This window comes from Pinus tabuliformis, chromosome Q (assembly GCF_031772625.1).
Source record: "Pinus tabuliformis cultivar Carrire ecotype Pingquan chromosome Q, CPIR1, whole genome shotgun sequence".
Classification (NCBI taxonomy): Eukaryota; Viridiplantae; Streptophyta; class Pinopsida; order Pinales; family Pinaceae; genus Pinus; species Pinus tabuliformis.
Window position 1 is genome coordinate 500,101,606 of NC_142296.1, and position 11,205 is coordinate 500,112,810.

An 11,205-nucleotide genomic window follows, 5' to 3' on the forward strand; every position below is an offset into this window, starting at 1 on the left:
AAGTACGGAGCTCTATGGTTGACCGAAAAGTTTCTTCTACTGCTTTAGTGTTATCAATCATAGCATATGCATGAAGACAATTATCAGAGCATGGACATAGGGAGACACATCTTTTCTAAGAAATGAATCACCCCTTGGATACCGCTCATTCCTGCAATTCCCACTATCTTTGTGTCGTTTAGAATCTTTAGATCCCCAGTTATATTTTCAAAATCCTTGGCTGCTTCTTGCAGCTCAACTTGGTGTGTAGCCACCTCCAACGGCTCCCGTTGTTTTACGTCTTTGAATACAGTTCTCACAATAAGTTCTAAATATATCCCATAGTCACTTTGATCAATTTTGACCATTACGCCAAAAATATCTGCGGCTTCTTTTAGTGATTTCTCCCATTTCGTGGTGCCTTTGCACTTCAGTTTGTGTTTTTTAAAGCCTTCAGCATAAGGTCCCCTTGTAATGTCACGAAGGTGAAAAGGCTCAACGTCATAAAAAATGGGTAGAATGGTAGCAGAGCGCTCATCATGAACTGATTTCAAAATCCAATTCAGCTCATTCAAGCACCAAGGTGATTCAGCGTATTTATTACAAAAATGATGATGTGAACAAAGGCACTGCGAATGGCCCCTTCGAGGCCATCTCCCATGCGAAGTTCCTTCAGATCGATACAGACGCGTAACCCACACTGCTTGAGATTATGGTAGATCAGGCTGGCATGAGTGAGCTTAGCATCAGGTCCCCTATGGCTTATGAAAACTTGCCTTAGAATAACATCTGCTTTCAAGGAAAATACGAATTGAGGCACTCCTAATGGCTCTCGCGATTGCAGCGAGGACATTTTCTCTAGGCCGAATTGTTTTTGAATGCAGAAAGACGTGCAACCCATGCTGAGTGAGGCAATTATAGAGGATGAGGTGATCAAATTATATTTATAAGTCTTCTTATTGCCCAACATTCATTAGCAAGCCTCAATCGGTAGTCCATATTGACCTATGCAAGATTGTAAAGGGCAGCTACAACTGCTTCCTGCGCATCTACCCCAGGAAAACTCAGTAGATCAACTAGGCGCTTATACACATGAGGTGCAAAAGGAAGAACAAATGGTTCGTTATCTGGATTGACAATTAGTCGTCCAACCAACTCTGCAACAACACAGTGCCAAGCTTTAACAGGTGACCCTAGCATACCCATGATTGCTTCAACTACCCTCTTCTCAGTTGTCGGAGCATGTGATGCATTTGACGAACTGAAGATTCACAAATTCAGAAAGGGTGCTAGGTTGAAAATTGTCTCAATTACATTTTTAACAAGTTCCTCGTCCTCAGTATCATGGTCTTCCATGCATTGAACAATTTTCTCAAGGAAATGCCGATGTTGAGCCATTATTGACTCATTATCTGACATAAAGAAAAAATTGTGTATAACAATTGAAGCAGAAACAACACATTGCTATCTCTCTGCTCAGCCCTTGAACAATCCCTCTTCATCATACCACCAATTAGAACCCATATTTTTAGTACCATCTCCTTTCTCCTATGAAGTCAAAGCATCAGATACTGATCTAATGCATGAAAGTGGTTCATTTGGGCTTGTTATTTCATATTCAGAGCCAAAACCTGTGAATACACAATTTTCTCCCAAAACCCTTGGCCTGCCCAGTTTTGCAGCCTCCCTTCGGTGTGTGATATCATGCCAATCATCAACAACTTGCAAAAGAGCATCCAAAACTCAAAGTAGCTTTGCAAGAGGAGTAGAATCTTTTTGAAGATCCTCCTTTTCTTTGAAGGACATCACTGTAAGAGAATTTAAGGCCCATGTCATCTCACTCTTTAACCCACTATGTAGTGCCATGACAATTCTTTTATTGTTCTGATCCATTGCCGATTCAGCGATTCGATGATGATGATGCTCAAACCCTCTAGACAGGAAGTGGAAAATATCCTGCTGCTAAGTGGCCCCTTCCTCTTTAAGGATTCAACTATTATAACAGCATAAAGAGCCTCTTCTGTTGTTGTTGTTATAGTTGCAGCACGGGCCTATAAAGACATAAAATTGCATTGTTGCTAAGGTAAGGTGTATTTTTTTTTTAATTTTGAGTGATTTTTGGAGTGGATCAAATATTTTTATTTGGGAGTCATAAGGGTGAAGATTGGGATTAATTTTGAATAAGGTTGATGATTTGTGGAATGAAAAGATGAACTTCATTTAGTCATATTTGAAGTCATAAGTGAATTTGTTTGAGTGAAAGTCATTATTGTATTCCAAAGTAATATTTTACTTTGAGAGAAATTGAGTCAGTGCAGGTAGTTTTTTGAAGACAATTTGCTTCCAAAGTTTGCAAGTGTGACATTCTCTTTGAGAAGTTTCCACGACAAAGTTGTGACATTGAATAATGATGTACTTCAATAATTAATAAAATCATAATTTTTGTGGTGCTTGTGTCCTAGATCTACCTGAAATTGAATAAGGAGATCTTAGGTACACCGTGTGTAATGAATGAGTGTGCATAACTTGTGTTCAGATTATCAAAACACTCTCTTTGTCATGCACATAAGCAAGCTTAAGTACACAAGCACAAAGCGTCACATCATCAACTTGATAAGATGATATTCCAAGCAACTACATTTCACATCATGTAATCAGAGCAATCAAGTTAAGGACGCTACAAAATCAAGCATTTCAAGTCAAGACGACATCAACATCATCAACACTTTTTGTATCACTTGTAGATAAACATTTTTTAACTGAATTGTACGGGTGCATTCTTGGTTGTAATCGACACCTAATTTTAATTGTTTAGGTGAGTACATTAAGTCAAGTAATTCTTCAACTCAGTCATCAAGATTGAACTTATCATTTGCCTCTTGGGTGCATTTTCGACAGTGTTCGACACCCTTTCTTTTTTAAAAGAAAAATTAGCACATTTAGTGAGTACATTCAAGAAAGCACAAAGTGTCAGTATTCAATCAAGCAAGTTCAAGCAAGCCATCAAGCAAGCAATCATCATCAAACAAGTGTGAATTCAAACAATCAATTGTTACAACAAGTTCAAGCGAGTGTGCAACAATAAACCAAGCATCAAGCGAGCGAGTTCAGCTCTAAAGAAAGAAAATGTGATATTCAAACAACCATCAAGCCTGTTCATATCTACAACAAGCAAGCGCGAGTTCAAGCAAGCAAGATCAAGCATTCAAGCAAGCGAGTTCTAAAAATCTAGCAAGTATTAAAAGCAAGCTAGCGTGAGTTCCAACATGTTCACATGGCGACAAGCATTCAATTGTCAAAAATTCTTAACAATTTGATCCTCTCAACTAATGAAGGTATGGTACAAATCAGCAAAGCAACAGTACAAGCGAGCCTGAATTCAAAGTGAGCAAGCTAGCATGGCGACACACATTCAACTATCCCAAATTCTTAACAATGTGATTTTATCATTAGTTGGCGACATGGTGAACATAAAAAAAAACAACTCTTGTTGATATTCAAGTGCATCTTCAACATGCACATGAAATGATTGAGTTCCTTCAACTCAAGTCACAACCACAAAGAACTAAGTTGCTAGAGAAGAGTGATGCTTCCAAGTCTTTGAACAATACAAATACAGTTGATGATTCCAAGTCACTAATCCAACCAACTTCTAGTGTCAAAGTGGTCCCTGATCCAGTTCAACTTTCTTCCAAACCAATTATCAAGCCATGGGAAGAAATCCAAAGTAACATAAATCGACGAGGCATAGGATATGTCAACGATGACGCAAAATTGCATATCCCATATTATTCAAGGCCCATTAAGTTTGTCAATGCAGGGTTTTGTTGCACAAATCACATCGGCTAGTTCTGAGAAATTTCCAAACAAACAAACATGTACGCAAACGGAAGTTGCAGTCAAACCAGAATGCCTTCATTGTCAAAGAATCGATCATCTGGAAGACCCGTGTTTTGATCTCCATCCTTGTCACCATTGTGGCAAGTCAAATCATTCATCAGTACAATGCAACAAATAACAACAATCAAGCATATTGAAGATCGATTATTCATGGATTGATCCCTGGGAATGGTCATCCACAGTCAGAAGATTGTATAAGTTTTACAATTGAATTCACTCACACATATTGCATCCAATAGTAAAAAAGAAGATGGGACTCTCATGCAGTTGAATGGGGGAGTACACCAGTGAAACACTCCTACACCTAAAGGGGGGGGAGTTCAACAATAATTTGAAGAAGATTGTCTCTCCTTTCAGTTGACAAAGGGGGGAAAATGTCAATGAAATTGACAGTGGTTGTTAGACTGAAAGTCTCAAAAACATCAGTGAAGTAGCTAGTGGGAATTTTAATCAGTGAGTGAGCATCAACAAATTCGTCAGTGGGTGACCGACAGTAAATTCAGCCGTGAGCAATTTTCAAACACAACAAAAGCAACAGTGAGTTTTTTTCAACGTCATCAGTGTTGGGCGTTCTCAATATTTTGTCAGTGGACACAAGATGATGATTTCAAGCAAAGGATAGTTGGATACTTTTGCAGCTTGGCACGTGATGGACTTGTCAAGCGACATTTAGAGATGAATCAGACATGTAGTTGATTCATGTTCTCTTCAGATTTGAGTTTTTTCAGCATCTAGCTTTGGCGGTTTTCAGGAAAATGTTTTTTGAGGATCAACTTGAGAACTTGGAAGAGGGTTCCTTGTTCTTATTTTGGATTTATCATTGGGGGGGGGATGTTAACCTCAATCTCATAATAAAACAATTGTAAATCCAAAATTATAATTAAATAAATCAAATCCTGAGAATTAGGAGTTAGATCCTCAAACCAGGGAGTTTAGTTAGGATGAGAGATTCTCTCCAACTAGTTCTCCTAGATTAGTGTTTTGTTGATAAAATTTCTCAACCATAGTGTCCAAGATAGACGTATTATCTTGAGACCAACTTCCTCATGTATTTATTTGTACTATTATCATTCTTTGTACATTGGATTGATTAATAATGAGAATGTGAAGAATGTTGTAAGGCCGAGGCCTTTTCCGCCATGTCTGGTTTTTCTATATGTCTGATATTTATTTTATAAGTGTGAGTGTGTATTAGTTGATTTAGTTTTCTACACCAAATGCCAGCATTATGACAAAGTTGGCCATGTGAAAGATCATTGTTTTGATATTCATGCATGTGATCATTGTGGTCAACACACTCATCATTCAAAAAGATGCTTTAGAAAAAAGCCTCTTGCAAGAACAAATATTCACTTTGGATGGATCACTTCTTGGAAATAGGCTTCAACAACCAAGAATGTATTTTTCTCATACCACAAAATTTGTTCACCTTCTTAGCTTATCTCTAATGGGGGGGGGGTTGTTGGTCATCTACAAGCATCAAAGATAATCAAGCGAGTTTGAGCCACAACCTGAACCTGATGCCTGATCCTGGATCTAGAGTCAACAATACCTAGATTTAGGGTTGTAGCTAGAGACAAAGAAACCCATTAGCATGCCTTTGGTTGGTTTCCTTCCTTAAACCACCACAGTTTGAGACCTCAATGGTCTCCCTTTCTAGAAGAATTCATTTAGAATAATACTTCAACTTCTATCTAGATTTGGAAGAGTTCTACGTTGAGATCTCAATGGTTTCCATTTTTTATAACATTCCCCTAGCAGAAGACTTGAACTTGTAGCCACATTTGGAATTGTTTGAGGAGATGCATCAAACATTCTAGGTTGATACCCAGAGGTCTTCCTTCTAGCAAGATTTGGAGTTGTTCCAGGAACCGCACTAAGCGTTCCAGTGTTGGTGGTCATCCTTAAACCACCACTAGTTGAGACGTCAAATTCTCCTACCTTATACCATCATCTCAGAGATGACATTTAGCCTATTGCTATCATGCATTGTTGTATATTTGTGTTATATCTCTCTTCTTTTACTCATATACACCACTTCATATTAAGGGGGGAAATTTTGGACAACTAATCCACCTAGGGTTTTGGATGTGGAATATGAGGAGTGATTGGAGTCCAAGAGACGAGTTGGTATATGAGAATCGAGGGTCATGCACATTGTATAAATATATATCATTGTGAATAGTAAAAGCATTCAACATTTTATCTTTCATATCTTGTTTATTATTTTGTATTATTTAACACGCATAATAATGATTAAGAATTAAATTAATCTCAAAACCTTATTTCAGATTTCATGTATTTTCATTTTTTCTCGATGTGGGTAAATACTCAGAGGTATGCATAGTGGGTGCTCGTTGGATGTGGGATTTAATTATGCAGACAATGAGTGTCTATACTTGACATTTGAATAAAACTAGAGGGAGATAAGAAAAAAATACAATAAAGAAGTAGTTTTATTTTTTTCATTAAAAATTCATAGCTCTTATTTTTTTATTTTAATTATTATTGCATTGTTTTTCTTAGGAGGCCCATTTCGGACCTCAAGATTCCCCTAATCTATACGACACTTGTTTATAAGACATATTTTTTTAAATTAATGATTTTTGATTAAAAATGAAAAAAGAGCTCAACTACTTTGAAGATAAATCTTAACCTTGATTTGTGAATACCACTAAAATATTCCATGGAGGTTAAATCTCTATCATCCACCTAATAATTATTAATAATTAATTTAAAATTGTCATATACCAAGAAATATGCAGAGTATATACTCGTTGGATGTGGAATTTAATTATGCATCCAATGAGTCTCTTCTGCATCCAATGAGTCTTTGTCCTGGACATTTGAGTAAATATAGAGGGAGATAACCAAAAAATACACTAAAAAAGCAGTTGTATATGTTTTTATTTAAAAATTTATAACACTTATATATTTTTTTTAAAATTGGCTAGGTTTTGTGAGTCCTCATATGACAGGCACAACTAACTTGTGGCTTGAGTAACCATGACCTAGGGGCATCTAAGCCACAAAATCACTTGGGGATCGCATCTGGCTTGGGTGACACCAACCCTTAGCATGGATGGATTTTTTACCCACGGAGTTTTGAACCAGTGATCTTTACACCACAAGTCCCTTAATGGAACTCCCTATCACTGTCCGCTCTACACTTTGTGGACATAACTCTTTTTATTATTATTATTATTGTTATTTTATTATTTTCCTTAGGTGGCCCATTTTAGATATCAAAATTCCCCTAATCCATATGACACTTATTTATAAGACATTTTCTTAAATTAGTAGGTTTATCTAAAAAGGCAAAAAGGGCATTATTTCTTTGAAGATAGATATTAACATTAATTTGTGAATGCTATTAAAATATTGCATTGAGGTTAAATTCTTATCATCCAACTAATAATTATTAGTAATTAAATTAAAATTCTCAAAACACTATTTCAAAATTCAACACGTTTTTTCCATGTATTTTCATTTTTTTGCCGATGTGGGTTTAATTAGAAGTATGGGTAGTGAGTACTCCTTGGATCTGAAATTTAATTCCCCATTCGATGAGTGCCCAAGCTTGACATTTCAATAAACCTAAAGGGAAATAAGCGAAAAAATAATTACAATAAAAACTAGTTTTCTTTGTATTTATTTTAAAATTGAAAATTTTTATTTTAGTTTTTCTAAAGTGAAAAAACTCTTAATTTTAGTCAACTTTAAACAAGGAGCAAAACTACATTCTCTAGATACTAAGAAAATGTAAATCATAACTCTTATTTTATTATTTAAATCCTATTTTATTAGTCTATTTTAAATTTTAAAAATCAAAATTCCTATAATTTATAAAAAACTGGTTTATATGACATTTTTTAAAAATTAATTTTTAATTAAAAATAAGAAATTAAATTCTAACAATAATTTGTAAATACTATTAAAATACTCCATGGAAATTAAATCTTTATAATCCTTTAATAGTTATTAATTAAATTAAAATTCTGAAAACACAGGTCAAATTTGATCCATTCTTAAACCCCAGGTCAAATTTTGGATTTATAAGAATTCTGCGGGGCGTCCACTATGGGGGAAAATGTATTGGTAGAAGTACTGCTTCACTACTGCTTCTCAAACTTGAAAGATCCTTCACTCCCTAAAGTATCTGTTCTCCCCAGTCATATTTTCCAGAAATCCCAGCTACCTACATGTTTTCAATGGTCGTAGGAGTGAAGTGGTCAAACTGTTTTCGGATTCTACCAACAATTTATAACAATTCTGCCCGTGCCAAACCCAGGCGTCCACCACTTCCAACATATCGTCTTTTCCACACTACTTCAAATTTTAAATTTCTATTGTTATCTACCACCTTTAAATTTTTGTTGTGGAGCGTTGTTTTTGTCTATTTAAAAAAATAAGTAAATAATTATTGAGCCAAATAGCTATTTTTCCCATGTAAAAAAGAGGTGATGATACAAATTCCTATCGATTTAAACTTGCAAGTTCTTATAGGCAAACACATGCAATGTTGTAATAGAAGAATATATATTGGAATAATTGAATAATAAAATATAATCATGATAACGGATGATAACGGATAATGACAAGTAAATATATATATTTTTTTATAAATAAAAATTTAACATGTTTTATTAAATTTAATTTGTCGTATAATAATACATAAAATTATCACAGTTTTATAAATTAAATGGTATGTAAATGTCAATAAGCATAAATAAATTATTATTTTGTGCTAAAAAGAAAAAAAAATTATAATTTATTTTTAAATTCATATTATTAAGTATAATATGAATTAATATAAGAGTTATATATTATTAATAAATATATAACAAAATTAAATATAAAAATTTTAATCTAAAGATTCACTTTTATTTTACTATAGATATTTTTAGTTTGTAAATAGGTCTTTTTAGAATATCATGGATACTAATACCATATGTTTAGAAACCATAATTCATGTTAATATAAGACATGTTTATATGACATTTTTTTAATTAAATAATTTAATTAAAATGGCCAAAATGACATAACTACTTTTGAAATAAAGCTCAATCTTAAACATGTAATCACTAGTAAAAATATTATGTAGAGATTAAATCTCTACCATCCACTTAATAATTATTTATAACTAAATTAAAATTCTATAAACCTTATTCCAAAATAAATAAACCTATCTACCTAATAATACATTATATGAGCATTTCTATATCACTCATGTTCAACTTCTCACACAAGGGACGGTATCTTTGGCGGCTGCTCACCCATATCTGTCCTCCATATATATATATATATATATATATATTTTACTTATGAATTATGAATCCACTCCACTGTGAACTCATGGATATATATATATATACATTCACATTTTACTTATGAATCCACTCCAAACCCAAACCAACAAACATATTCGTAACGAAAGGGGACTCTCTTATCTTTTCCGTGGAGACAAAAGCTACAGGTCGTGAAGAGATGTCGTGGAGACAAAGCTACAGGTCCAGAACTTTTCTCTGCTTTTGTACTTCCTATGATGGGATCCCAACTCTACCGTGTTTGTGTTGTACGGAAATTCTGATGAATGATGAAGCGTCAGCTGACGACTTCTGACGTGTGTTTGTGTTGTACGGGAATTCTCGGCTCACCATCTATCTCCACGAGCTTTACTCCCAATTTCCTACCTCTACTCTATAAATTTGTACGCCTGGCAATCTGTTGCAAGTGCAGACATGGAAATGGCGATCTTGATAATATATATTTCAGAAATGACATTTTGACTTCGAAGTGGAAGTATAATTACATTGGTGAGATAAATAAGTAAGTTTTTTTAGTTGGCTGTCTCATGAAACTTGCCAATCAAGCTGTCCACCCCGGGCTAGTTAATCAAATCTCGTTCGACAGTTTAATTTCCTGTATTAACAACAAAAATTTAAAATTTAAAATTTAAAGGTGGTAGATAATAACAAAAATTGATTTGATGTAACGTGAATCAATAATAATAATATTATATACACTATGAACACTGAAAAGCACGTTTCACTTATTTTTTTTTGTAACCTTAGCTGGCACCTTCTCATTTTCGAGTTTTTACATGTCCACATATAAGAAAATACTTTTAAAAATTATAATATTTAACGGTTTATCAATATGAATCCAATATATTTTCATAATGTTTTTGGTATAGTTATCTATTTTTTCATTCGCATTTTTTATTACCGTTTAATTAAAATTTCACAAACCATTATTTTTTATAATATTTATAATTCTAACATTAATATTTATAAATTATTTAATTTATATAATTATATTAATAATATTTTCATAAATTTATTTAATATTACGATAATTCTTTGTGTTAAATGGATGATTTACATTTAGCTGTAAAAATATATAGTTAATTTTATTACATATCAAATATTAAGTAATCATTTCTTAATAAATATAATTGTGAATATTAATTAAAAATTTGAAATCTAAAAGGTATTACACCATAGTCCTTTTTCTTAGAAGTTGCAAGAAAAATGTTGCATATAAGTGATCTTCACTTTCTTTCAAAAAGTAAAAAAGGAATAATCACAATTCCTTTTGAAATATTATCTTTGATAATTAGAGGTAAGTTGTGTTGGAGATCATTGAAAAGGACTTGATGTCATATGGATTAGAAAATGAATTTCCTTTGAAAAATGATTCATTGCATTTAATATATGATTTAAAGAAGCAAGTAGGTTTGTCAACCTATACACATGTGTCAAACCGTGAAATGGAAAAAATGGCTAATACTGACACTTAGGTTCAAAGTAATGAAAATCTAGTTAATGTATGGGAATCCAAGGAAGCTATGATTGAGGAAGTACAAATGGAAGTTAGCTCAGGTGAAGAGAAACCCTCTCGTACAACTAAAGAAATATGTCAACTTATTGGGCATATGATAGATACTATGGGTAGCAATTCTCAGTTGAGTTCACTAAAGAGAAAAAAAGTGAAGTAAACCCTAATGAGGTAGATCACATCATGAAAGGAAAAAGTGATGATGATGAAGAAACTTCCTTCCAAATGGATAATGAAGAGTTATCTAAGTAGGTGAAAAATGTGTTGAAGGAAATACGACCCAAGAACTCTAGAAGTCAAGTGGTAACAATTGTTACTAGTGTAAATGTGGAGAAACTTCTAAAGGCCAAAGTCAAAGAGATAATAACAATTCCAAAAGAGGCTGAGGATATAGAAGTAATTGTAGGTGGAGAAATATATTCATACATAGATCCTAGATTTCTATCTACAGTTGATTTAACTTATAAGACTCTCAATCTAGCTCTT

The 11,205-nt window shown here is 33.5% G+C and overlaps 1 pseudogene; it reads right to left on the reverse strand.

The window, feature by feature from the left end:
* Positions 1 to 894: 894 nt before the first annotated feature.
* Positions 895 to 1,872, reverse strand: LOC149220345 (armadillo repeat-containing protein LFR pseudogene; annotated as a pseudogene).
* Positions 1,873 to 11,205: the final 9,333 nt, after the last annotated feature.